The following is a 23,065-nucleotide window of genomic DNA, read 5'->3' as shown; positions in this document are numbered from 1 at the left end:
GAGATAAAGGCACAATGAGACAGAACTGTAACAATCTTTCAGAATTACACGTGATGGGGGAATCATCCCAATAATATGTAAAATATATTGGTGCAGATCTGGAAGCTGAGTCATGACAACTGGACTTCTTTCTTATTAGACTTGCAGTCCTGACCTTTCTGGGAATGGATGAAAGGGCAGCCTGATAAATGGGAGACAGATTGCATCTGTGTCCTCCATCCCTACTGAGTAAGGGATTTTCAATATGCTCATGTATGGCCTTCCTGACTCCTCTCTCAAACCACCTATTTTCTCAGCCCAAAATGAGTACATCTTGGTAATTAAATGAGTGTCCTCTGTCCTTCAAAGGAAGGAACACTGCTGACTGTGGCCTTGAGCCATTGGCCCCTGTGCTGGGCCTTTCTCCTGTTTACTGGCTGTTTGATTTCTCCAATGTAGAGCTCCAAACACTCCTCATTACATTGGACTGCAAATACTATATTGCATGGGTCCCTAACCTCTGGGCCACAGACTGGTACTGCTCTGTGGCATTTGAAGGACCAGGGTGCCAAGACATATCTTTGAGGGTCAAAGGAGCACGCGCATATGCACACACACACTCCCACCCACCCCACATGCATGCACACATGCACTCCTGCAGGCGCACGCACACACACACACACACACACACACACACACACACACACACACACACACACACAGAGAGAGAGAGAGAGAGAGAGAGAGAGAGAGAGAGAGAGAGAGAGAGAGAGAGAGCACTCATTACACATGGACGCCCACTGCCACCATTCCAGTCCTTGGGGGGAGAATGGTCTTCAACTAAACCGGTCCCTGGTGTTAAAAAATTTGGGGACCACTGCACTAGAGGATATCTACAGTGTACAGATCAAATAAACAGACAAACAAACAAACAAACTGATTTATCTATTTCTCAGCCAGTGTGTGACTAGTTGTGTGCAGAGGTGGTGGTGAAGGCTTCTGGGAGTTGTAGTCCAAGAACATCTGGAGGCCCAAGGTGTAGACCACTAATGTAAAGGACAACCTACGAAAGGGGAAGAGCATAATTACACTCCATGTTTCCTCCAGACAATTTTAGCCATAGAGTTTACAGCATAAATTCATACTAGGAGCATCACTGACTCAGTATATTGGACTGAGAAGATAGGTGGTTTGAGAGAGGGGTCAGGAGGTCATACATGTGCATACAGAAAATCCCTCACTCAACAGGGATGGAGGCCTTAGAAAGAATCTGTCTCCCAATTATCAGGCTGCCCTTCCATCCATCCCCAGAAAGGTCAGGACGACTGCCACCAGAAAGACCACTGTTAACAACTGTTAACAACCCATGATAATGGGTGGAGGAGGACTGCAGAAGTGGGATTTTAACTCACCCCCTCACCCTGTCCTTTGTCCATCTAATGAGCCTATTTAGACCAGGAGTAGTTTATCTCCTGTCACCTGAATAACTTCAGTCCTTGAAATCTCAAGACAATTTCCTTTCCTTCACTCCAGGGGGTCTTATATGATCTGTAACCAACTAACAACTAAAGGGGCTGATTACAATAGGCCAGATTTTATTTGGCAGGCTAAAAGAAAGCACTAGCTTAAAAAAATTAAACAGAGGAAGAGAGATGAGGACAAACTCCGTATTAGAACAAAGAGTCTCAGCTGTGAAATGTGACTGTGATAGTTGGGTTTTTTTTTAAGTTCTGTGTGCATGCTGGAAAGCCACAGGGGTAGGAGAAACACCCATGGGGAATAAAAATGAAAGCCACTTTGTTCTTCATAGTAAACTTGCTTGGAGGAGTCTTCTAATAGAGTTATTCAACCCAGTTACTCAATTCTCAGGATATTTAGAAAGAGAAAAGAAAAGGGCAATGTAAAAGCTATTCCTAAGTTTTATTAGTAGACAAGGCTTTTAGCCAAAGCTGCATACTGTAATGCTGAATGATGGAATGTACAGTATAGGCTATAGATTTAAAATGCCCTTTAGAATCAAGACAGACTTGAATTAAAGGGAAGCTCCAAACACACAGAGAATATGCTTTGAGTACTTTTAAAAGAAAGTATATGTGCATCTTTAGCACACCAAGAAATCCAGTCAAACACTGATTGACCACTCTACCATCTTTTATCCTGGTGTGGAAGAAAGTGGCATGCAACTCATTCCCTACAATGGGAATAGGCTGAAAGTGTCCAAGATGTGAGAGTGACCCACCTATTTTACAGCTGGACCTCCAAAGCCAAAATGAGCACTTCTAATCAAGTAACAGCATTTTCGTGGACAGAGCATGATGTGTCCTATTCCTCCAATGTTCCCAAGTGGGGGCGAGGCAACAAAAAGGTTTCACTCTGTGTTAGGCTCACCCAGTCACAACACAAAGATAAGAGGTTCACCTTTACAGGTGTACCTCGGTTTATGAAATTAATCCATTCTACATGACGTTATGTAATGTGGAAATTTTGTAAACCGAAATGCCAATTGCACTAGGAAAGGGGCAGCGCTATAGGCGCAATGTGCCCTGGGAAAACCCTTATTATTTTCTATAGATTTCGGTTCGTAAACCAAAAACTATGTAAACTGAGGTGTTCGCAAACCAAGGTACCACTGTACATTCCCTACTGCAGCAGAAGACCAGAAGCTTCTCTGGTTGGTTTCTCCCTTGCGCTGCATTTAAAAGCAAAGGTGAATAAATGTCAATTATGAAGTTCATGCTTTTGAAAAACCACTGTTAACAAGAAATATAAGATGAGGACTCATTTAAAAAAAAAAATAGAATACTGTCAGTTTAAAAATACAGAACATAAAGTTCACAATACAGACAATGACCATGATCAAAACACCCAGTGTAGGTTCACACAGTGGCTTTATGCTATGTCAGGAGAAAAAAATTAAGCTTTTCCTTTCCTTGGAAGGATCCCTATGACATACTGCAATGTATTCCAAATTTCTCAATTTCAAAAAGAGTTTGTTGTGTTACATGGATCTGGCAGAGAGAAGAACTGACTTCCAGACAGACAATGACCTGCTCTACTTACACTGAAAAATGGCCTGCAGCCAGGAGAGGGCCAGAAGGCCAGGCAAGATGTTACTGGCTTGTCAGATCACCTGATTCTGTTGGGCTCAGAAGGAGCAGCAAATCTGTCTACCTACAGTAACACTTCTGCAAAGCAGTGGCAGTAGCAGCCATTGGGTCTGCAATGAGTTCAGAGACTAGCAACAGTAAACCACTCCTTGAATATCTCCCGCATCCTGAAAATCTTATGAAGGGCACTGTACGTCAGTTGATTGCATGGCACATCTTGTATCACAGAAGAACATCTCCCCAGAGGTCACAAACAGCATAAGTAACATCATTTTAAAAATCCCCTACAGTAGATACACGTTTTTCATATGCTGCCTTACTCATAAATTCACAAGTTATCTTTTAAAAATCTTCTCTTGTGCCAATTTGATACACTGTAAAACTTTACTGTATGTAAAAAACCATTTATTGAAAAATGGTACCTTGCAGCAATTAATTTGTTTGAAGTTAACATTGCCAGTAGTCCCAAATAATGGTTCACCTGCTTTTAATTCACTAATTTATTTAGGAGTATTTATAAATATATTGCTTACATCTAAAGCTGTGTAAAACAATCATAAAAACACAGTGGAAAAAAAATCCTATCCACACAGGAGTAATGTGCCAAGTGTTATGCCTGGCAACAAGGAATTGTTTACCTCAGTTGTGGAATCAGTAGTGCATCTTGGCACAACCAGTTATGCAATGCACTGGCAGAACTGTGTTGTGGATAGCACTTCCATCTCAGGATTACTATTACAACTGCAGCCACAACACTGAGTTGCCCCTGTATAGTTATACAACAAAATTTTGCCAAATATAAGACTATACGTAAATGGAATATACCTTATCTACATTACATAAATGCAGTAGAATAATAATCTTTCTGGATTATTCACAAACTGACAACAAAAAGCACAGGAATAAAAGCCAGAAGCTAGGAAAGCAAAGAAGAATACACAGACTGATACTCCACACATTGAGATCGTTTGTTGGGTTAATTTATTACATATACCTTGAAGAGCTGCTTAATCTTCTCAGTTATTTATACAATAGTTCAGCAGCCAAATCTACTACAAATCTTGGATCAAACTGCTAAAAGAAAAACATATTAGCTTTACAGATAAGAGGACACCTAGAGACCAAGTAGGCACAAAGTTTCAATCCTGTGATTGGAATTCTCAACACCCTTTTTCCATTATTCAAACTGATCTCTAAAGTGTTTACTCACATGCTGTTGTTGTTGTTATGTGCTGTCAAGTTGCTTCCAACTTATGGAAACCTTACAAATGAGTAACCTCCAAAATATCATTGATAGCACAGCTCAGTTCTTGTTAACTCAAGCCTGGTGCTTCCTTTATGGAGTCAACCCACCTCACATTCAGTCTTCCTTTTTTTCCCTGCTGTCTTCCATTTTTCCTTGCATTACTGTCTTTTCCAGAAAGTCTTATCTTTTCATTATGGGCCTGAAGCATGACAGCCTCAGGTGAGTCATTTCTGAATCATACTCATATACCTGTTATCAAGTAAACACAGGAACCTATTTATGCTTGTTCATTTTACAGCAGCAAACATAAACTCAGCAATTACTTTTATCTATTTGCAGAAGTTGAAAGACCAATTGTAGCTTGGAGATTTCCTGGCACTACTCTCCTTCACATGCTTCTTTATTAGAGGAGAAGTGACACAAGAAAGTATAAAAATGTTATATGGAAAGTTAGGGGACCAGGCTAGGATGTTTTCATTGGCAGAAATCTAGACTTAAACATTCCAAAGTCCACATTCACGCAGTATTTTTATTAGGACATCAAAAATGAAAAAAGTTTCTTTATCAGGGAGAATATTTTAAGAAACAGGCTATGTTTGGGGGCAAATCTGAATATGTATCAATTTTTATAGTTTCAGAAATTGGTCAGTCAATTTAATTGTGACACCTAATGGAATCTACCGTATTTTTCGCTCCATAAGACGCACATTTCCATAAGACGCACCAATTTTTTAGGAGAAGAAAACAGGAAAATATAATCTGTTTTTTTTTGCTCCATAAGACGCACAGACTTTCCACCACCACCCCTGTTTTGTGGGGGAAAAGTGCGTCTTATGGTGCGAAAAATACGGTAATTGATTTAAGCCTATGACAGTTCTTCCATTCCTTAACATTCTTATCATGCAAACTTGATGAATCAACAAATTAGCTTTTTCCTCTCAGTTCTCCATCTGCCCAAGTGGTTTCTGCACACCTTGCATTTTCATACCACAATTTTGTACAACAGCATAAGACTGGCTGGATAGCTTTGTGAGTTGAGTTCTAACTACAAAGCCAAAGGTCAGCCATTTGATTCCTCTCTGCTTCCCAGGAGAAGAACCAGCCTGTGTGGCCTTGGTCAAGCAGCACAGTCCCAGAGTACCTTCAGAAGGCTGCACTGTAAACCAATAAATGATTAAAATATTTGCAGACTTTTAGAAGTTGGCTATAATAGCACTGCATATGTTTAATTCACTGAGACCAAGAAGCATATAGGGCTTCTTAATTACACAATAGTTATAAACAGTCTTCTAGGTCAGTACATAAAGGAGGAAGCAAGCAATAAAGCCAAAGATAGGCTGTGAAGGCAAATTAGCTTATGCAACTAGTCTCTAAATTTTGTTAAGTGTTCATTTTAACTATGGAGGAAACAAGCTTCCACTTTTGTTGCTGCTCAGTTTTCATTAATGCAGCAAGATGCTTTTCAACAACTTGGGAGCTGTAATCTGGGAAATGATGGGCTGGCACTGGTAACTCTGGTTCCTTGAGTGGTCATCTGTGAACTCAAACTGGCTTCTGTGTCTGCACAGAGAGTGATTTGGAACATACTGAGCTGGGCAACCAGATGGTAACACAATTTCCACCGGAGGGAAATGATATTTATGTGCATAGTGATGTACAGTAGGACAATAGGGGGTGATACTACTGCTTAATTGTTCTGTTCTGGAATGTTCAGAACAATTCTTTCTGCAGGTGCACAAGCCCAATTGTGGCATGTCACATGGACTAAAAAGAACAATCAAAACAATCCAACAGTAGATAAGTATGACAAGATAATGAATTCATCACCAGAAACCAGAAACTGTGAAACATGGTCATTTTTTGTTCAAGTATAGCTATGTTCATGCTACTATGAGTGTAAGATTTTATCCTGGAGACTCAAGGTTTTCTCACCACCTTTAAAAAAAAAAGTGAAGACTGAATTCAATGGTTTTGCTGAAATCTCTGTTTTTCTAATTTCCTCTCAGAAAATGCTGCTATTAATTATGATCAAATAGGCATGCCCAAGAACAACACAACTGACGTAAGGGTGTTATCCTCAGTGAAACTGGACTTCAGTACACAACTTTGTTAGAGTGGGCTGGAACGGAATAAACAAGATCTCTATGTTGTCCAGTATGTCATTTGGTGTGATCCTCATGTTCAAATGATATACAGATCTCAAGCAACCCTATTTGGTTCCCATTAGCTGCCTGTTGATTTTCCAATGGCATGAAGTGGCTTTGGAAGAGAGCCACTGAGGATATCAGCAAATTAAAAACTTCCTTGGTTCCATGGAGGTGCCAAGGAAGTGAAAAAAATTAGGGCAGCCCATATGCCTTGCATCACTTTAAAAAAAGGAAAATTTCCTCCTGGGAACAGGAAGAGGCAAGAGTGGGCAACAGGATGGATTTTTGCTTTTCTCTTAAAGGCCCAGTTGAGAGTCTGTCCATAGCCAAACTGGGCAGATTCTCCACCAGACCTTTAAGAGCAAAGCAAACAAAAATCTCTCTCCTGCCTCCTTCGCCTTCCAGGAAGAAGTTCTCAATTTGTCTTGAAAAACAAAAAGAACTGTAGTGCATATGTGCTGCCCTAATATAATTACAATTTCCCCCACTTCCTCAGCTTTTTTACAGAGCCAAGGAAGTGTTTCATTTCCCGATATCCTTCATGATATGGCAAACTGGCAGTTGAAGGCTCACTTCTGGTTCATTTCTAGCAATCACATGTGCTAGAAATGAACCAAAACAGAGTGATCCTATTCATGTCAAAAAAGTAAAAAAACCCTAAACAGGGTTCAGAAGGGTGCAGGTAGGAATATTCTGGGTGCAGGCTGGTTCACTTCAGCAAAGATGTTATATGATTGCCTTTAGCAGCAAATCAGCCCAATTCTGCAGTGGACCAAACAGTGGACCTGTGTAATCACCCTCTCTGTTGTCAAATCTTAGCAAAAACAGAATACACAGAACAGAACATATACATAATGTATCTCAGATGGACTATAAAAACTGAACTAGCATCTAAACAAACCAGAAATTTACAATGTCCAAAGGAAAATAGAAAACTGCAGTCCTTCCAGTGTTGATAAAGGATGCCTTCCATTAACCTCAGCATTTTCTAAGTAGGCTATAGCAGATGGGAACTGAAGTCCAGTCACAACTACAGATCCAGAGTTTCCTGAGCCCTGATTCAGAAGGCAGAGGTGTCTATTTTCATTGCCTTCTTTACAACTCAGTATTGCAATATGCTTATGTGGTGGGGAATAGAAGCTAAAGTGACTACCAGATTATTAAAGGAAAATAACAGCATTTTTGAGTGTTGTGTTCAAATGCAAGTTGTTGCTTTTCCAAGAAGCAAGATTTTTTTAAACATTCCATACAGCAGAGATTAACTTCAGTTGCTATCTTCCATTTTGCCAAGAGGCGTGGTTTTTCTCTTCCGGAGTGGAGTCATTAGTAAAAAATATATTTTAAGCCAGATTGTTCTGAAACCTTTCTAGTGTCCCATGATCACTTTTAAATTATCCCTTCTTTCTCCCTTTCCATTTACATTAACTAGAAGAAAGATTTCTATAGTAATGGTTAATGGGACACACACCAGAGAAGAGAAACTGTTCCAGCAGACGAATGAATCATGCTGCAGTAATGTGGGTGGGAAAAATCCCATGCCCAGTTTCTAAGGACACAGCCTTTTATGGTATTTCTAGGGAAGAAGCTGATCAAGTACTTTGCCATTTAGTACACAAGTGTTTAAGAAAGAACAACAGAATTCTCAGGATTCAAAGTGATATGAAGTGGCCTGTGTAAACCCCATGAGAACAAAGACAATGCCTTCCAACTTCTTTACAAGAAGGCAAGTTTAAACACCACCATACTGTATACATAATATGAAGAGAGTGGGTCTAGAATTACGGTAAAATATTCCCTTGACATTATACCACTGAAATACTCTACCTGAGTATGTGCTGCTAAAATAAATGGGACACCTACTCTAATCCCACACAACTGGCCAGAACCCTGTTGAGGATATACACCTAAGTGCAATTTCATAAACTGTTTTTGTGACTCATTACTAGTTATCAGGAGAAACACAAACTATTAAAAAAATAAAAAAATAAACAAACTGATAAAAATAGTTAACAAGTTGCTGGTTGCATTCCAAGTCATATGCTAGTAGCGCCATTTGGTGCACAACTATAAATGTGAACGCTTACTTATTAATTAGCAGCAATTTCCCACTGCAATTTATATCATTACACTTCTAAATCTCCACAGGATCCTGGTTATTTTTTTGGAAGGAAGTCCCCTCTTCAGAAAAAAGTTCTAAATTAATCTTGGAAGACTAGAGCAGTCTGTGTTCATCTATGCACCTTAGGGATTTATGTATCAGTATACAACAGGAAAAAAGAATGAAGACAGGACTTTCACAGTGAAAATGAAAATTGAAGTTTACACAGAATTTATGATGTAGTTCACATACAGGCTTCTTCACATTTTCAAAAGTAACAGAAAACAGGTTGCATGATTTATACACGAGCTTGAACAGAACAAAAATAAATGAAATTTGGGCTTTAAATCCACTCTTCCTCTGCAGCCTTCCAAGTAATTATCTAGCAGATGGCTTGCCTTTCCCTTTTCTTGTTTCTCTTTTGGTACTACTAGCAAACAGTCAGTACATACAGATTCCTTTTCCTTGTCCTTCCAGAAAGGAACCTTCTGTTATAAAGCAGTTTGGAGCGATTTAAACTAAAGCAGGAGAGGGCAGAGAAAGGCTGAGGTACCATGATGTGTTCCCACTTCATTAGCATCACCTCCTCCCAGAGTTATATTTGGTGGTAGTAATGAGTAGACTGACCACTGCCGTTACATAATGTGTAACTAAATGTGGAGAAAGAAGTGAAATAAATTATACATTGTGATTAGGGTTGCATATATTAGACCATTTCCAAGTAAATGCCATAAAAGCATGAAATTGGATACTTAGTAAGAATCAGCATTCTGAATGCCTAATACTCTGTTTCTGAAAAACTGAATGTCTAGCTCCTTAGTAAATGTGGATAAGTTTGAGGGCGTTTTGAAAAATATCCAAAACCAGAAAACGTTCAGAAAGGCTTCTAATGAGCATGGTACAGCTTGCCCCTCCTCATAAATAGCTGAACAAGGGCATCCCATTGAAACTCTGCTGAGCAAGAATTTCCACAAACACAGTTAACATGGGATCACACTGTTGGCTCAAGGTCTTCTTCATGGAGATCATGACTTACACCACAGCAATTCTTTCAAAGTGCCAAAATTCCATGCTGCTACACTGCAGACCTTTCTCCTTAGTGGGAACTTATAAAAGCTGCCAGAGAGGAACAGGTCGAGTGGGTAGGAGTGGTGAATTCTTCCTTGCAACACAGTAATAAGACTATTGTTGAAAAAGCTCTCCTTAGATCCTGCAATACTGAATGGCTACTGACATGTCTCTAATATTCCATTCTTGGGCAAGGTGCTGGAGTAGGTCATGATTTCTCAACTCCAGGGGCTCCTGGATGAGCTTGATTATCTAGATCCATTTCAATCTGGCTTCAGACCTGGTTATGGGATGGCGACTGCTCTGGTCACAGTGGATGACCTACACCAGGAACTGGACAAGGGAAGAGGGTCCCTGGTGGTTTTCCTGGAACTCTCAGTAGCTTTCAATACCATCAACCATGGTATCCTCCTCGCCCATCCCTCTGGGATGAGACTTGGAGATACTGTTTTTCAGTGGCTCAGGTCCTTCCTGGAAAATAGAACTCAAAACATGGTACTGAAGGAATCCTGTTCAACACCCTGGTCACTGGCCTGAGGGGTCCCTTAGGGCTCTGTTTTGTCTCCTATGTTATTTAACATCTACATGAAACTGCTGAGATATATTGTCTGACGTTTTGGGTTTCACTGTCACCAGCATGCCAATGACACCCAACTCTATCTCTTTTTGCCATATAAATCTGAGGAAGCTGTTTCGACTCTATGAGTGTATAGTGTCAGTAGTGAGCTGGGTGATGGTGAATAAAATGAAAATTAATCCAGAAAAGAGATGCTCTTGGTCAGTAGAAAGGTAGATCAGGGAACAGAGATGCAGCCTGTGCTGGATGGTGTTACACTTCCCCTGAAAAACCAGGTGTGCTCCTGGATTTGTCTCTGAGTCTGGATGCTTGGGTTTTGGTTATGGCCAGGAGTGTACTTGCACAGTTAATAACTAGTGTTCCAGTTGCACCTGACCCGGAGAGATCTGATTTGGCCATGGTGACATATGCTTTAGTTATATCCTGGCTAAATTACTGTAATACGCTGTAAAAAGCGTGCTGCTTATATACCGCCCCACTCTTTGGGCGGTTTACAAGTTAATTATGAAGGCTACACATTGCCCCCCCCAAGCAAGCTGGGTACTCATTTTACTGACCTTGGAAGGATAGAAGGCTGAGTCAACCTTGAGCCGGCTACCTGGGTTTGAACCCCAGGTCGTGAGCACAGTTTTGGCTGCAGTACAGCAGTTTAGCCACTGTCCCACAAGGCTCCTGATTCCAGTAAAGAGGCTTCTGAATTTGAATTACTGTACTCTTTCTACTGAAGAATTATGTGGGTTTATAACAATTGCATATTCGAATCAAAGTACAAGCCAAGACTTCATTATGTCTTACTAAATGAGTAAAACCTTTGCAGACGTAATTTCTCATTTCTGACCCAAACTATCCTGCTGTGTGAGGGAGATAGCAAAGCCCACCCACCCTCGTGAGCACAGTTTTGGCTGCAGTAGAGCAGTTTAACCACTGTGCCACGAAGCTCAGTGTGGGGCTGCCTATGAAAAATGTCAGGAAAATTCAGCGGGTCCAAAATGCAGCACCCAAACTTGCTAACTGGAGCTGGACACAGGGATCAGACAACCCCTCTGTAACAGCAGTTCCACCATCTGCCAGTCTATTCCTTGGCAGAAATCAAAGTGATGGTTTTAACCTATAAAGCTGTATAGTGTAGTTGTTTACAGCTATAAGGATATATATCCCCTTTATGAGGCTGCTCAAGTGTTAAGATAACCAAGAGAAGCCTTTATAGGTGCATTTGGTGGGGACATAGGAGAGGGCCTTCTCTGTTCCTGCTCCCAGACTCTGGAACTCCCTCCCACAGGAGGCTAGACTGGCCCCATATTTACTATCTTTCCACAAGTAGGCAAAGACCTTTCTCTTCATGCAAGCTTTCCCTGAGTGAATGGCTGCTGAGTGGGGTTTTTTTTTTTTTTTAATGGATTGTTGTACCTTACTGCATTGGATGTATTTTGGTGACGTTTATGTTTTTTGGCATTGTATTCACTGATCCTTTTACTACTGTATACTCATTGTTACTAGCTTAAATACCGTCTTTTAATTGTTGTAAGCCACCTTGAGTCCTCTGCAAAGAGAAAGGTGGGTTAAAATATTTTAAATAAATAAATAGGAAACTCCCATATATAAATAAATAAATTTTCATCATTTATATTTATTCTAAAATTTGGTACACAATTCTAAGATTTTCACAAAATTCACTCAGCCTGATTGTGAATGGACATACTGAGTAACATCATTCCAAGGTATCACATACCATTTGATATTTGAATACAGATCTGAGTGGACATATGGTGTTCTGTACTTCTACCTCATGCAGTGACAGATAGATCTGGATAATTAGGTAGATTGCAAGCATATAAGAGAACCAGCAGAGTGCAAGCTCTCAATGCCAGAATACAGAATTCTGTAAACTTTTTTCTTTTTCAAATTAAAAAGCGGAACAAATTTTACTTTGTCATAAGCTGCCGGGAAGAATGAATAGAAATAAAGGGTGAAAGTAAAATTACATTTCTCATGAGATGGATTGTTCTGGTTCTTTCATTAGTACAGGCCTACAGTATGCTATCTTTAATTCCAACCCCTGTCAGGTTTTGCCTTTTAGACAGGATACTTCAAGCATCCTTCTCTATATAGGTTAAACTAGCAAGTAGAAAAGATGTAATATAAAAATTAGCACATTATCACTTCATATTACTAAATATGTGCACCACCACTATGCTCTGAAATACTGTAAGTGGATTTGATGGCAGAAAAGCAATTGAAATTGATGGCCTCAGAGATACAATACCACAGGAAGCAGCAAACCAAACTTCCTGTTGTCTTATTAGAGAAAAAATAATGGGGAAGCCACAGGGAGGTGTTTGAGAGTTAATGAGCTATTATTATCTTTAGCCTTTCTACAACACTGCTGCTCTAGGCTACCAAAGTATGCTACTTTTGGCATAATAGCTGGATTGGTGCTTCAGCATCTGAAGGGACTGTGTTTATCCTCAGAAGCAAAACATTTCTATAATTAACTGCCTTAAGAGGAGACAGTGACAATCTACACAGACAGTAGAAAATACTGAATGCAGATAATTTGTTTGAGACATTTGTTCCTTGTTGGCATTTCAGAGGAGGAATCTGTTGTACACAAGAGTAATCTAATGTAAATGCTTCTGTAGTCAGATCTTCACTGTCAAATCACCCTTCACTTTGGTGTGTTAAAGACATCCTTCAGATTAGTAACTATGAAGCACAAACAGAAGACCACAAGAAAATCAGCCAGTTCTGATGGTATTTATACAGCTTAAGCTTACATCTGTCATGGCATGGGATATGTATCTCTCAACTGCAATTCTAGCTATCAGAAATCAGTACAGAACAGCAGCAGTCTTTAATATGATTATTGCTTGCTGCTGCCTTAAATGTTCCTGCATGAAAGAGGCAAGATATAATTTTAAAATACAATCACATATTAAAAGTCAAAATCCCAGGACTCTATAATTTATTTATCTGGGGAAAAGATTCACAAATTGTCCACTGCAGACAAAGCTTTCTATATAACATTCCCATAATAATACAAAAACCTAATTATACTTTGATTTCTGCAAGCGGAATCCTCTCAGATCTCATGAAAACATGAAATCCAATTCTAGCATAAGGGATTCCTTCTAATAGTAATTTCTATAATAGTTCTTGCTCCATAGTGGAATATTATAACAATGGAAAATTCAAATTCCACCCCAGTCTCTGCAAAACACAGCTGGACACTTAAGGAAGATTTATCAACATAAGTACACTCTGTTCTTTACAATATTTTCTTTCACTCTTCGTCGTCGTTTAGTCGTGTCTCACTCTTCGTGACCCCATGACCAGAGCACGCCAGGCCCTCCTATCTTCCACTGCCTCCCGGAGTTGTGTCAAATTCATGTTGGTTGCTTCGCAGACACTGTCCAGCCATCTCATCCTCTGTCATCCCCTTCTCCTTTTGCTGTCACTTTCCTGGCATCAAGGTCTTTTCCAAGGAGTCTTCTCTTCTCATGAAATGGCCAAAGTACTGGAGCCTCAGCTTCAGGATCTGTCCTTCCAGTGAACACTCAGGGTTGATTTCCTTTAGAATTGATAGGTTTGTTCTCCTTGCAGTCCAGGGGACTCTCAAGAGCCTCCTCCAGCACCACAATTCAAAGGCATCAATTCTTCGGCAGTCAGCCTTCTTTATGGTCCAGCTCTCACTTCCATACATCACGACAGGAAAAACCATAGCTTTGACTATTCGGACTTTTGTTGGCAAGGTGATGTCTCTGCTTTTTAAGATGCTGTCAAGGTTTGTCATTGCTTTCCTCCCAAGAAGCAGGCGTCTTTTAATTTCGGGGCTGCTGTCTCCATCTGCAGTGATCATGGAGCCCAAGAAAGTAAAATCTGTCACTGCCTCCATATCTTCCCCTTCTATTTCCCAGGAAGTGATGGGACCAGTGGCCATGATCTTAGTTTTTTTGATGTTGCGCTTCAGACCGTTTTTTGCACTCTCCTCTTTCACCCTCATTACAAGGTTCCTTAATTCCTCCTCACTTTCTGCCATCAGAGTGGTACCTGTGACAAACCCAGACCTACTGGGATCTGCCACACAGTTACACTAAGCTGCCACCAACCATTCCCTTTAAGAAGTCACACAGACCAGGGATGGATTTGTAAACAATAAAAGAATAAGGTTTATTTTAAATACACACAGGGAAAAATAAACAATCAGATGAATAGGATAAAGTAACGTGGCTTAGTTTCACTCATACAAGCATACAGTTTGGTTCACCCAGAACCCTTAACTTGAAGCACAGACCCTGAACCTATCAGTTCTGGCTAACCAACAGACACCTGAACCTATCAGGTTGGTACTCTGACACACAGTAGTACCCTGTCTGACACACAGACTCCCACAACAGCTTCTTCTTCCCAGCTGCTGCTTCGTCACACCCCAGTGTCTCTCAGCATCTCATACACTCTCCACACACGCTTCACATATTTATACAGTACAGCCCCTCCTCCTGATGTCCCGCCTTCCACTCCCCATAGGATGGAACTTTCCCTCCAAACCCATGACAGACAGGTAACATCAGTGCTGTTATGTAACACCTCCCCTCTTTATAAGTTGTTTTGTAGGGGGAAAGCTAACGTGCTTTTCACCAAAAAACAACCTGTATAAAATACACAAAAACAGTTATACATACCATATAATACTTACTTATACTTACATTCTAAGTTAAACCATAGCAAATAGGCATTTAAACATTTACCATATACATTACATCAATTTACCTTTATTCATACAAACCAAATTCAAAAAACAGGTACATTTAACTTTTTGTCATCATTATATACACATAGTCCATGTTCTTTCGCCGTCTTCATTCTTCAGGTCTTCTTGATAAGGCGTCAGCAACACAGTTCACTGACCCTCTGACCACCTTCACTTCAAAGTCATAGTCCTGTAGGTTTAAAGCCCACCTCATAAGTTTGCTATTGTGGGTTTTCATTGTCTTTAACCATTGCAATGGTGAATGGTCAGTACACAGAACAAAATGTCTTCCCCAGATGTAAGGCTTGGCCTTCTGGATCGCGTAGACTATGGCCAAACACTCCTTCTCCACGGTTGCCAAATGTCTCTCACCTTTTTGAAGTTTCCTACTCAGGTAGGACACTGGATGCTGGTCACCATTCTCCTCCTGGCACAGAACTGCTCCTACCCCGCTGTTAGACGCATCGGTGTAGATGATGAACTCCCGGTCGAAGTCTGGAGCACGCAGGACAGGATAGTTGATTAACGCCTCCTTCAACCTCTGGAACGCCGCCTCACAGTCGCTGGTCCACGGGATGCGGTCATCAGCCTTCTTCCTCGTCAGATCGGTCAGCGGAGCCGCAATCTCGCTAAACCTCGGGATGAACTTTCTGTAGTAGCCCACCAACCCAAGAAATGATTTGACTTTTTTCTTGGTGTTGGGTCTAGGCCAATCACGAACAGCTTCTATTTTGGCCTCCAGGGGTTTTATCACTCCTCCCCCTACCATGTGACCCAAGTATTTTATTTCTGGGCTACCCAGCTGACACTTGCTGGCCTTTACTGTTAGCCCTGCTGCACTTAACCTCTGCAGCACTAACTCCAGGTGTATCAGGTGATCTTCCCAGGTATTACTGAAGATCCCTATGTCGTCAATGTAGGCCACTGTAAAGTCACTGAGCCCTGCCAAGGTCTGGTCCATCAGCCTTTGGAATGTGGCTGGTGCATTTCTGAGACCAAAGCTCAGGACTCGAAACTTATAGAGACCAAAAGGACTGCAAAAGGCAGTCTTTTCTTGATCCCTGGGATCAATTCTTAATTGCCAATATCCCTTTACCAGGTCCAATGATGAGATGAACCGACAACCCCCTATGGTTTCAATCAGGTTGTCTAGCCTGGGCATTGGGTAGGCATCAGGAGTGGTTACACGGTTTAATTTCCTGTAATCGACACAAAACCTAATGCTCCCATCAGGCTTGTCCACAAGGACTATCGGAGAGGACCAAGGGCTAGAAGAGGGGACGATTATGTTCTCCCTCAGCATCTCGTCCAGCTCCTTCCGCACCTTGTCCCTATAGGGTCCCGTTACTCGGTATGGGGATACTGCCTGCGGGGGTGCATCCCCTGTGTGGATCCGATGCATCACTCCCTTCACTATCCCCGGCTTGTTGGAAAACACCTGTTGATATTTACTAAGCAGCATTTTTAGTTCTTGCTGCTGGTTTTGGGTGAGTGCAGGACTGATCTTTACCTCCTCTGGGTTGTATTTTACTTCCCCTCTACCCTCCCAGAAGGGTAATTCAGCTTCCTCACTCTCAGCTGCTTTTATCGCGAATAAAACCCTCTGTTCCCCTCTGTAGTAGGGTTTTAGGGCATTCACATGAACCACCCTCCTTGCTTGGTTCTCCTCCTGCTCTATTAGGTAGTTCAGGTCTGACAACTTGGAAATGACCCTATATGGTCCTGCCCATTTGAGCTGCAGTTTATTCTCTCTGCAGGGCCTAAGCCAAAGCACTTCCTCCCCTGGGTCAAAGTGCCTCTCTCTAGCTTTGTGGTCATACCATGTTTTCTGTCTGACCTTCTGAGCTTGCAGGTTTTCTGCTGCCAGCTCTAGATTTCTCCTTAGGTCATTCATCAAGGTGTCTATGTATGTCACAACGTCTTGTGGGTCATCCTGGGTGATCTGCTCCCAATTTTGTTTGATCAAATCAAGGGGCCCTTTCACCCTTCTTCCAAATAAAAGTTCAAATGGACTGAACCCGGTACTGGCTTGTGGCACTGATCGATAAGCAAACAAAAGGGATTGCAGCTTCTGGTCCCAATTGTTTGGATTCTCTGCCAAGTAAGCCCTAATCATGCGCATTAGAGTTCCATTGAACTTCTCAGTTAACCCATTACTTTCAGGATGATAGGCAGTGGTTTCCTTGTGCTTAATTCCACAGATTTGCCATAAGCGTTTCATGAGCTTTGATGTGAACGATGCGCCCAAATCTGTGATTATCTCTGAGGCAAATCCCATCCTGGACATATACCCCACCAAAGCATCGGCCACTGTGTTAGTTTCAATGTTAGTCAAGGGTATGGCTTCAGGATACCTTGTGGCATGGTCCACAATTGTTAGAATGAACCTGTTCCCCCTCTTTGTGGCCTTGGGCAAAGGTCCCACAATATCCACCCCTATGCATTTGAACGGAGTGTCAATCACAGGCAAAGGGCACAACTTTGCTTTGGTCCTGTCGCGGTTATTCCCCTGCCTTTGACACACATCACATTGTTTGCAGAACTCCCTGATCTGCTTCCCTATGTCAGGCCAGTAGAAATTCTGTGTGATTCTCTGCTGTGTTTTGTTCACTCCTAAGTGTGCAGCAAACATGTCAGAGTGCCCCCTTTGTAAGATCATGGGGCGATATTTTTCAGGCACCACCAGCTGACTTCTGATCCCATCTCCCCCTTTTGAGATATTCCTCAGGGTCTCTCTATATAAAATCCCCTTTTTCTCCAGAAATCTCACTGGGGTTTCAGGTGTTAGCTGGGCGTCAGTCACCTGTTCAAAACACCTTTGGAGAGTGGCGTCTGCCTTTTGCTCCTGTCCAAATCTGCTGTCTGTGGTTAAGGTTTCCACCACAGCTTCTGAACTCCCCTCTGCTTCCGTCTCTGGCTCATCATTACCCCCCTGAACTGTCCCCGTGGTGGCTTGTGAGCGTGTAATCACTAGCACCCGTTTCACATGTTCAGCCAGGTCATTTCCCACGAGCACGGCTGCTGGCAGAGTCGATGAAATCGCTAGCCGCCAATCTCCCCTCCAGCCTTGAAAGTTGACAGGTACCTCTGCTACTGGCAGAGAGATTACCTGCCCCTCAATCCCTGCCACCTTCATGCTCTCATTTGGGATTATAAACTCCCTGGGAATAATATCTGGATGGCACAGGGTTACCTGGGAACAAGTGTCCCGCAGCCCCCTATACTGACGGTCAAGTATTCCTACGTCCACCCCTGCTGTCTCAAACAACTGAGAATCTGTTTTTATCAGCAAGCAGCGCTTTACCTCCACAAGAGGACCATTCTCCTCAGCCTGATCAGCAGAGGTAGCTGTTCCAGACTGAGTAGCCATGGCAACAGGCTCCCTCAGTGACACTGAGCCTTGCTCTTTCTGGACACAGAACACAGCTTTTGGCTTGGTCCCACTAGCATTCTGAGGCACCATTCCTTTTAGCTGCTTTAATTTCTCACACTCTGAGATTAGATGACCCTTTCCCTGACAGAAATAACATTTTCTGGGGTATTTTGATTCTCTCTCATCTTGTTTTGGTTTTCCCTCCAAAATCTGAGGTCTTAGTTTCATGTCTGAGGGCTTCCCTTCACCATGGGCCCCTCCCCCTTGCTGGCTTTTCCCTGGTCCCTGAGAGTACTTGCTGTAGGTTTCTTTGGGTTTACCTACAGATTTCCCCTCACCCAAGGGCTTTCTTATTTGGGAAATAAAATCTGCGATCTCTGCAGCTGCTGCCACAGATTTCGGTTTCCTTTCCCTCACCTGGAATTTCAATTCCCCATGCAGGACTGAATAGAACTGTTCCAGTGCTATCAAATCTTTAAGCTGCTCATAGGTCTCTGTCCCTTCCTGCGATAGCCATTTCTCAAGCAGCCTCACCAATTGGGCCCCCACTTGGGTAAAAGTCTGTTCTGGTTTTTTTGTGAGGGACCTGAATCTTTGTCTCAGCTGCTCTGCATTTATCCCATGTCTGGCAAACACCAGTTTTTTAAACTCTGCAAAATCTTTCATCAGTTCCTCAGGCATCTCGGCATAAACCTCAGCCAGGCTACCACTGATTAAAGATCGCATGATGGTCATCTTCTCAGTTTCCCTCACTGAGAAGTCCACAAACGCTCTTTCCACTAAGGAAAAGAACACCTCAGGACAATCTCCCTTGTGGTACACAGGGAATTTCTTCAGGTCAGCCTTAGACAATTGGCCTCCCTCAGAATCCCTATTATTATTATTGTTCTGGTTCATCAGTTCCAGTTTTTTTAATTCAAACGCCATTTTCTCTCTCTGCAATTCCCTCTCCATTTCCATTCTCTCTCTCTCTAATCTTTCTTCTTTTTCCAACTGCCTCATCCTCAATTCATGCTGTTGGGCTATGAGCAATTTTCTGAGTTCTGGGTTCTGCTCTCCTGTGCTGTCACCTTGCACTGAGCCAAATTCATCCTCAGAACCTTGGTCAATCTGGGGGTCTTTCACTTCACTCATGTCTGCTATCTGGCTTCGAGTCAAGGGCATAATCCCCCCTCAGAACAGGCTGCTTTAAAAGTCAAGCCTCAGAATAAAACGACCACTTTTTTCCTCTTGCCTCAGAACCAGCTTTCCCTAGAGATTGCTGCTGTTCTTCAGCACTAAACTTGCAACAGTATCGAGTCAGAGCCTACCCCCCTCTGCTGGGCCTCTCAGCTGGCAAGCTAGATCACTGTTACTACGCAGTTTTGCCTCAGCTTTTTCCCGCCAAAACTAGGCTACCTCAGAGCACCTTAATCTAAGTCTCCCCAGTTGGCACGTTCTTCTACTAGCGCACCTCCCCGTGAGGTACACCTAGAAGATTACCTACGCGCCTCAGACTGTCCCTGACTAGACCCCCCTTGCTCTGGGCACACTTGCCAAGGCTTTGCTGGACCACTGGACAACTGGACCAGTCGTATCCCACACGCTGGACACCAATCAATGTGACAAACCCAGACCTACTGGGATCTGCCACACAGTTACACTAAGCTGCCACCAACCATTCCCTTTAAGAAGTCACACAGACCAGGGATGGATTTGTAAACAATAAAAGAATAAGGTTTATTTTAAATACACACAGGGAAAAATAAACAATCAGATGAATAGGATAAAGTAACGTGGCTTAGTTTCACTCATACAAGCATACAGTTTGGTTCACCCAGAACCCTTAACTTGAAGCACAGACCCTGAACCTATCAGTTCTGGCTAACCAACAGACACCTGAACCTATCAGGTTGGTACTCTGACACACAGTAGTACCCTGTCTGACACACAGACTCCCACAACAGCTTCTTCTTCCCAGCTGCTGCTTCGTCACACCCCAGTGTCTCTCAGCATCTCATACACTCTCCACACACGCTTCACATATTTATACAGTACAGCCCCTCCTCCTGATGTCCCGCCTTCCACTCCCCATAGGATGGAACTTTCCCTCCAAACCCATGACAGACAGGTAACATCAGTGCTGTTATGTAACAGTACCATCTGCATATCGGAGGTTTCTTCCGGCAATCTTAATTCTGGCTTGGGATTCCTCCAGTCCAGCCTTCCGCATGATGTATTCTGCATATAAGTTAAATAAGCAGGGTGACAATATACAGCCTTGTCGTACTCCTTTCCCAATTTTGAACAAATCAGTTGTTTCATAGCCAGTTCTAACTGCTGCTTCCTGTCCCACATATAGGTTTCTCAGGAGATAGATAAGGTGGCGAGGCACTCCCATTTCTTTAAGGACTTGCCATAGTTTGCTGTGGTCCACACAGTCAAAGGCTTTTGCATAGTCAATGAAGCAGAAGTAGATATTTTTCTGGAATTCTCTGGCTTTCTCCATAATCCAGCGCATGTTAGCAATTTGGTTTCTAGTTCCTCTGCCCCTTCAAAATCCAGCTTGTACTTCTGGGAGTTCTCGGTCCACATACTGCTGAAGCCTACCTTGGAGGATTTTGAGCATAACCTTGCTAGCATGGGAAATGAGTGCTATTGCTCGGTAGTTGGAGCATTCTTTGGCACTGCCTTTCTTTGGGATTGGGATGTAGACTGATCTTTTCCAATCCTCTGGCCACTGTTGAGTTTTCCAAACTTGCTGGCATATTGAATGTAGCACCTTAAGCGCATCATCTTTTAAGATTTTAAATAGTTCAACTGGAATGTCATCACCTCCACTGGCCTTGTTGTTAGCCAGGCTTTCTAAGGCCCACTTGACTTCCCTCTCCAGGTTCTCTGGCTCAAGGTCAGCAACCACACTATCTGGATTCTCTGGGACATCCAGATCTTTCAGATATAATCCCTCTGTTTATTCTTGCCACCTCTTCTTGATGTCTTCTGCTTCTGTTAGGTCCCTCCAATTTTTGTCCTTTATCATGTCCATCTTTGCACAAAATGTTCCTCTAATATCTCCAATTTTCCTGAACAGATCTCTGGTTTTTCCTTTTCTGTTATTTTCCTCTATTTCTTTGCATTGTTCATTTAAGAAGGCCCTCTTGTCTCTCCTTGCTATTCTTTGGAAGTCTGCATTCAATTGTCTGTAACTTTCCCTATCTCCCTTGCATTTTGCTTCCCTTCTCCTCTCTGCTATTTCTAAGGCCTCATTGGACAGCCACTTTGCTTTCTTGCATTTCCTTTCCTTTGGGATGGTTTTTGTTGCTGCCTCCTGTACAATCTTACGAGCCTCTATCCAAAGTTCTTCAGGCACTCTGTCCACCAAATCTAGTTCCTTAAATCTGTTCTTTACTTCCACTGTGTATTCATAATGATATGATAATCATCTGAATTGAATTCGCCCATTCCTGTCCATTTTACTTCACTGATGCCCAGGGTGTCAATGTTTATTCTTGCCATCTCGTTTGACCACATCCAGCTTCCCAAGGTTCATAGATCTTACATTCCAGGTTCCTATGCAGTATTCTTCTTTGCAGCATCGGACTTTCCTTTCCCTTCCAGGCGCGTCCACAGCTGAGCATCCTTTCGGCTTTGGCCCAACCACTTCATTAGCTCTGGAGCTACTTGTACTTGTCCTCCGCTCTTCCGCAGTAGCATGTTGGACGCTTTTTGAACTGAGGGGCCCATCTTCCGGTGTCATATCTTTTAGCCTTTTGTTTCTGATCATGGGGCGTTCTTGGCAAAGATACTGGAGTGGCATTGCCATTTCCTACTCCAGGTGGATTGCGTTTAGTCAGAACTCTCCACTACGACCTGTCCATCTTGGGTGTCCCTGCACGGCATAGCCCATAGCTTCTCTGAGTTACTCAAGCCACTTCGACACGACAAGGCAGCAATCCATGAAGGAGCTTTCACTCTTACATTCATATTAAGACGATGACATTGCTAAATCCTCGTAACATGTATTTTGGTAATTTGGCAGGTGTCTTACACTGAGTTTATCTTTTCAGCAACCATCCCCAGTGTCTACACGATCTCTCTGAAGTGGTAATAAAAACAGCTTTGAAATATACAGTGGGGTCTTGACTTGAGAACTTAATCCATATTGGAAGGCGGTTCTCAAGTCAAAAAGTTCTCAGGTCAAATCTGCATTTCCCATAGGAATGCATTGAAAACCATTTGATCCGTATCTGCTCTTTTCCGTCCATAGAAACTAATGGGAAGCTGCTATTCCGCCTTCGACCACTAGAGGGGGGATATTTTGTTTCTTTTTTTCTTAGGTCAAGAAAGGTTCAGGGAAGGCAGGGAAAATACAGTCCAGGCAGTACAGTACCAGGCAGTCTGAAGACTGTCTCCCAATCCACTTTCTAAACGCTGGGAGGAGTGAGGAAGCAGACAGGCACCCTTTTCACTGCCCAACAGTTAACTGAAAGTTCACATTTTGCACTTTCCCTGCCTCCCACGTGGTTTTTTTTCAGTTCTTAACTCAAATCTAAGTATGTAAGTCAAGTCAATATTTTCCTATGAGAGTGGTTCTTAAGTCAAAATGTTCTTAACTCAAGCCGTTCTTAAGTCAAGACCCCACTGTAGTTACATCAGCAAGAACAAAGTGTATGTAACTAAAACACAGATGATGAGTTGCATAGTTTGAATAGTATACATAATTTCTTGGGGCTCTGAAAGCCTA

General features: G+C 42.4%; 1 protein-coding gene across 5 annotated transcripts in view; it reads right to left on the bottom strand.

The window, feature by feature from the left end:
• The window catches only part of LOC110074192 (uncharacterized), a 141,937-nt gene that overhangs the window by 53,713 nt on the left and 65,159 nt on the right, over positions 1–23,065 (bottom strand). The window contains exon 2 of one of the 5 annotated variants that reach the window (XM_072985597.2): positions 4,440–4,581. The exons of the other annotated variants lie outside the window; for them this stretch is intronic. The gene's annotated coding sequence lies outside the window, so the exon portion shown is untranslated. The remainder of the gene's footprint in view (positions 1–4,439; positions 4,582–23,065) is intronic. 5 annotated transcript variants of the gene reach the window in all.

The sequence above is a fragment of the Pogona vitticeps genome, chromosome 1, assembly GCF_051106095.1.
Source record: "Pogona vitticeps strain Pit_001003342236 chromosome 1, PviZW2.1, whole genome shotgun sequence".
Lineage (NCBI taxonomy): Eukaryota > Metazoa > Chordata > Lepidosauria > Squamata > Agamidae > Pogona > Pogona vitticeps.
The sequence above is the reverse complement of the archived record's forward strand: the minus strand, read 5'-3'. Positions and strand labels throughout refer to the sequence as shown.